Genomic DNA, 6370 nt, shown 5'->3' with positions numbered 1-6370 from the left:
TATGGGAACACAGAGTCTGAAAGCTTTTCACTTGTGTTGGGAAGCTAAAGTGTTTTCCCATTATGAACCCTTTCAGCAAACTGTACTTTACTTTTAGGGTCCAATTATTTCAGACAGAAACAGATAGTAGCTTCCGAAGATCAATTATTAACAAAGCATGGATGCTGGTAGGGGGGAAATCACTTAAAGTATTAGAAAAATTTCCAAATTTAGAGATCAGAAAGGAGTCAGGAGTTCCGTTATGTGGTAACTCCTGCCGCCTGGTGGAGCAAAGGTGCTAGTGCATCCAAACTGCCCTTTGGCGCTTGATGGGCGTGATGACGTATCTCCGTTTCCTTTTAGTGTATCGTTCCTTATTTCATTTCTTTAGGAATTGCATCCGTTGTTCACTGGAAGATTCATAAGGAACGTAGGTGGATTTAAATGTTCCCTCAAGAGCTACGGGAGCAATTCTCCAAGTCGGTGGACAACACAACGGAGAGAAACACAGTGACACATGTTCCAGCAGAATGACAAGCCCGGGATAAACTGCATCTCTTGAGTTTTGCTGTCCAACGCTCTAAAATTCAGCGATAAAGAGTATTTGGCTAATTTTGTCAAATCACAAGATTCACAAATAAAGGACAAAACTCTAACGCCTGAGTCACCTAGCACATGGAAAAATCTTCCACTGATGATCTGAAATGAGATCATGGTTTTCTTCCCAGAGAGTTTGGGGAGGACAGATGATTAAATATCGTGTGCCTCTCTCCCTGAAGATATATGGCTGGTGGGTTATTTCTGTTTCTACCTTTCTCGAATCATCAGCAACTGATACTTTTAGCACGGGGCACTGCTCTATAAATCATTTCCCCTCTAGTTTATTAGGGCTTATGTCACCTGCGTATGCTACAGAGAAGACGACTGAATGGTAGCATCCCTGGGCTGACATTTACCAGTGTCATACAATAGTATAGATGCCAAGCAAGCAGGGAATTTTCCGACTAAATGCCTTTCTTTGCCATAACTGTAGTCTGCAAAGGATACAACCCCCATCCCCCGCCACTGCCCAGAACAAAGTCAATGGACAGAAACCCTCAACACATACCAGGCCATATGATGTTGTGACCTCAAGTAACCATTTGCATTAGGAGCAGAAGGGGGCCACTGGCCAGCAACTTAGAGGCAAGTATGGATTCTCTATTTATTTATTTATTTATTACATGTGTATTGTATGATACCATACATGCCTGTGTGCATTTTTTGCATATGTAGGCATGCTCATGTGTGTGCAGGTCCACAAGTGTGTGGAAGCTCACGGTCAACAGTGGGTATCTCCAGGTGGCAGAACCTCTTGATGAACCTGTAGATTGCCAGGCTTCCTCATTTAGCAGATTCCCTAACTGCCTCCCGAGTGCTGGGAACAAGCGTTTACATGGGTCCTCATACTTGTGTGACAAGCGCTCTCTTCACAGCCAAAGCAGACTTTCATTAGGATTGGTTGCCACTCAATTCTTGCCATTGTACACATGATGAGAAATCAGATTATGCTCCACAAATATATGCAATTTCTATGTGTCTGTGTTTAGAAGAGAAACAGCTTTTAAGATTTGGGGAAAAGTTGATAAGCAAAATCTATGACGATGAATGAAAATATTTTTAAAAGAATTTTTTAAAAAGAATTTTCTATGTAATAGAGAAATCATTATGGGACAAGAGTTGAGTGGATGAATCACAATGGAAATCTCCAGGGACTAAATGAAGAGTAGATAGAACAGAGCCATTCCCAAGACAGTGGTTAAGAACCACCCCTTGGAATCAGGATGAGGACTGCCTGTGTATCATCTATACTCCTCTGGTGCATAAATATGCAGCAAATGGCTTGGACTAATGTCGAGAAAACACAGTAGATTCCACATGAGCTGAACTAAACCATCACAGGGAAACATAGATAAAATGATTTCTTAACCCAGCACGGGACAAAACGAGGCCATTGTTAAGTGGGGCTATCTGTATGGAGAGGCTTTTATGTGATGCCAAAATCATCAGGCTGATAGTGTTCACTGAGTGGCTGGACACTAAACAAGATTAAAGGGACAGCTGGAGATAAAAATATAGTAGGTGTTTTTGATAAGGCCTAGTAGTACAGTTTAAGAGTACTCTGTGCTCAGCATGCATAAGGACCTGGATTCAAGCCCCCACATCACACACACACACACACACACACGCACACAAACACACCAGGTGTGGTGAATCACATGCCTTTAATCCCAGCACCAGGGAGGCAGAAACAGGCAAATTTCTTTGAATTCAACTCAAGTTTAGTGTACAGTGAGTTCCAGGTCAGCCGTGGCTACACAGTGAGGTTCTGTCTCAAAAAAAAAAAAAAAAATCTAGCTTCCGTGATTATTCAGCCCTTGTTTATTCAGTGTGCTAGTTACAAATATCTGTGTTGAATCGCATGTATTTCCCATTATTGATGAAGACCTACTGTTGCTGGAAGATGAGATGACTCCACAGGTAAAGGTGCAATGACCTGAGCGCAGTCCCTGGAACCGAATGGTAGAAGGAAAGATGCCCACATGGTAGATGCCCACATGTTATCCTCTGACCTCCACTCAGAGCTGTGCATACAAATAAATAAAGGAACTTTAGCATTTTTAAAGTCCTAGTCTACTTAGAAAGTCATAAATATTAATTCCGCTGGATATTGTTAAATAAGACACCTCAACTGAATGAAATTTATCTTTTCTAAGAAAACAGAAGCCAGGTGGTTATGGCACATGCCTTTAATCCCAGGACTCAGCAGGTAGAGGCAGGAGGCTCTTTGTAAATTGGAGGCCAGCCTAATTTTCAAAGCAAGTTCCAGGACAGCCAGAGCTGTTACACAGAAAAACCCTGTCTCAGAAAAACAGAGAGAAATAAAAGAAAAGAAAAGAAAAGAAAAGAAAAGAAAAGAAAAGAAAAGAAAAGAAAAAAGAAAAATATTAGAAGGCATTTCCTGGAACTCTGATCCAATATGCCACAGATTTTATTTCTGGGTTGGTTGGGAAATATTGGATACCTATTTATTCCAACGCAGTCAGGTCAAAGGGGAAATCATTAGTCACCAGGACCTTTGTTCCACAGGTAAGTTTAATTTGTCTCAAAGAATGCGTAGCTATTTCAACAGCTGAACTCATTTAAAAGCAATGGTCAAAGGAACTCACGGCCATACTCAAGCTTTAGACAATTTGGGAACCATGTTGCTGCAGCAGCCACTGGCAAGCCTTCACCTTGATGTCCCAGCACCAAGTCATTGCTTCTAGAGTGTGTTGCTCCTCTGTCTACCCTCTTTCCTCTCATCACAGGATGCCTGGGGCCTTTGAATGTTCCTATCCATCCTTTCTAGAATATAGCTGCTCATTGACCACCATTGATTATCCTTAGATGGAAACTTCTCTATACCAAACTATTTCATAGATCAGCAGCCAGTCTTTGAACTTGGTAGAAGAGAAAACTGGGTCACATACCTTTGCTTAAGGAAGAGACCGACACTGGTTGCTTAGTTCAGCAGAGCAGCAAATGAGAGGATGTGAAAACGGTCGCTGACAGGTCTAGTCTCCTGTGTTGAGCATTTGGATATTTTACTCTGGATAGGAAATTGTTAACAGGTTTTAGTATAGGGATAGATCAGAACATAACCTACAATTTGATAGCTACATCACTATCAAATCTATTTTGTGATTACCTTCTTAACAAAAGTTGGCTTTGCATGCTCTAACACATGCCCGATTGGCAGTTACCACTTTAATAATTTATCCATAAGAAATGCATCAACTGGGCACATTCATTTAGTCCCAGCACTAGGTAGGCAGAATCTTTATGAGTCTGAGGCCACAAGGTGAGTCTTAGGACAGCCAAGACTACATAATGAGACCCTGTCAAGAAGAAAGGAAGGAGAGAGAGAGAGAGAGAGAGAGAGAGAGAGAGAGAGAGAGAGAGAGAGAGAGAGGAAGAAGAAGGAGGAGGAGGAGGAGGGAGGGGGAGGGAGGGAGGGAGGGAGGGAGGGAGGGAGGGAGGGAAGGAAGGAAGGAAGGAAGGAAGGAAGGAAGGAAGGAAGGAAGGAAGGAAGGAAGGAAGGAAGAAGGCCCTCCACAAAGCTATTTATTGATTGTTTTGTGGAAGAGCTTGCAGAAGGTGGAGATTTTCCAATCCAGTAGTCAGTTTCCTTCAGCAGACTCAGGAAGACTCTTCAGTGTTACAGACAGCTAATGATATAAACTTAGATTCAAAAGGTGCCGATGGAGAAGCAGGTGTAGCTGTTGCTATACAAGCCGAGTAAGCACAGCAATTCTGTCTTGCCAAAAAATCTGCAATAATAAAAAAAAAAAAAAATTCCCTGAAACCAAGCTGGACTGTAGGTGCCAAATGGAAACCATTCATCAGTCATTTCCATGACTGTGTGAGGAGTGTGCATAGCACTCAATAAACAAATGTAACTGGAATGCCCTCTTTAAATGAGAAAAGCACTGTATAGCAAACATAACGCAGAAGTCTCTGGTCCAAAGTCAGATCACAGTGAAATTTATTTTTTTTTTAGTTTCAGATAGAGCCATGTCTATGCACCCTGTAATAGTTAGCTAACCAATTACTAAGCATACCTAAGTAGGAGCATTTAGTAATATGCATTGGCATTCTTCTACAAATCCCTAAATGTAAGATCTTTCTTAATTAAGAGCAACTGTTAATTGAACCATTTCACAATTTATTACTCAGGATCTTATTTTCTTAACATCCCCATTAAAATACAGAACATAATTCTGGGTATTATAACCCAGGATTCAATGAAAACATTCTCTTCAGTTAAATGATATCGTACTACCATTAATATTTCAGCAACTTGATAGCTTTTTTAATAGAAATACTTCCTTGCTGAAAAATATATATTTGATAAATCAGTAGGCTTAATGCTCTCATTAAAAATAGAGTTTTAGAATTAAACATCATAAGAGCCCATGCATGACAGTATAATCCGTGCCCAAGGAGGAAGACTGTGTCTGACACTTGCTCCCTACACACCTTGTTAGTTCCTAATAAATAATTAACGAAGGGCCATCTCATCTAGTTGCAGAACTTGAGCTATCAATTCCATGCCCGTGATCCCCAAACCTGAGTCTCAGGATTCCAAAATGCGCATGACCCACTGTCTATCTTCCTGGGAAAGTCGTGAAACATCGAAGACACATTAGACCCCCACAGTGGCAGCACTAGTATCTCCTTGGAGCTGTTAAAACCAAAAACTTTCCTACGGAACAGAAGGCAGCATTTGATCACCCCTCCCCACACACACATACACACGTGCCCGCACACACACAAACACACACACCATGTTTCTATGCACGTTCAAGCTGAAGCAGCATTGAGTTGGGTGCTCTTGTTTCTGTTAAATTTTACCTCTTCACAAATGTTTCCCAACATTTAACCTATGAGCATCTCATGAAGATTTCACAAAGATTAATTTTTAAGTCTCTGGAGATTAAGCTATTTTTACACTGCCTTGAAGAAAAGGCTCTAAGTAAAATGTGATTCCTCCTTTTAGGAGGCTCTTAGTAGATATGCCACTTCAGAGCAACCTTTATTCACAATTAATCTCCAGATTTGTTATTCTTAAGATTTTAATCCCTATGACGATTGATTTTATGAATTTCTTGATTTATCTGAAATATACAGTGTGGAGGCCAAAAACAGAAGGCCCATTTCCACCTCGTCTGATGGTCAGAGTTTGGAGATTGACAGGTATAGTTGCCCGTCCTAACTCAGGAGGTGATTGCTTGGTTCTTTTGACATTAAGAGAGCTCAATGCCATCCTGACAGGTGGTCAGGATACGCCAATGTACTTCTGTTCCTTCTGCTGTAACTATGAGGTCACTTGGGGAAGGGTGGTCTTCAGCACCTTTGCAGAACAAAATGCTAATGATTTGATGTCTCAGAGTGATAAAACTATTGACTGTGTGAGTTGTCCTTTTGTGTCATGTTAATAAAGTCTTTTGTTACCTTCTACCCCATTTATATTGGGTATAAAAGCTGTGGAAAAAAGTTCAGGGTTTCAGTCACTGGAATACCCTCCCAATACTTTCCATGGTTTCTTTCCTGTTTTTTTTTAATGCATCTTCATATTCTTTACTTATATTCCTTCAATTCCCATGCCCCTACCCTGGTAAGAAGTATTTTTGTCGAGGCTAGTCCTTGACATATAGCACCCAATATGGGGCTGACCGCTAAACCCCAAAATGCATAGAAGTGTGGCCAGGTGTACAAGAGAGTACATGAGGAATTGTACCACAGGCAGAGAGGTGAATAATAAGCACTCAAAAATAAATGGTAGATAATTAAAAAAGAAAATGGTGAA

This window comes from Chionomys nivalis, chromosome 10, assembly GCF_950005125.1.
Source record: "Chionomys nivalis chromosome 10, mChiNiv1.1, whole genome shotgun sequence".
NCBI lineage: Eukaryota > Metazoa > Chordata > Mammalia > Rodentia > Cricetidae > Chionomys > Chionomys nivalis.
Note: the sequence above shows the minus strand (reverse complement) of the source record.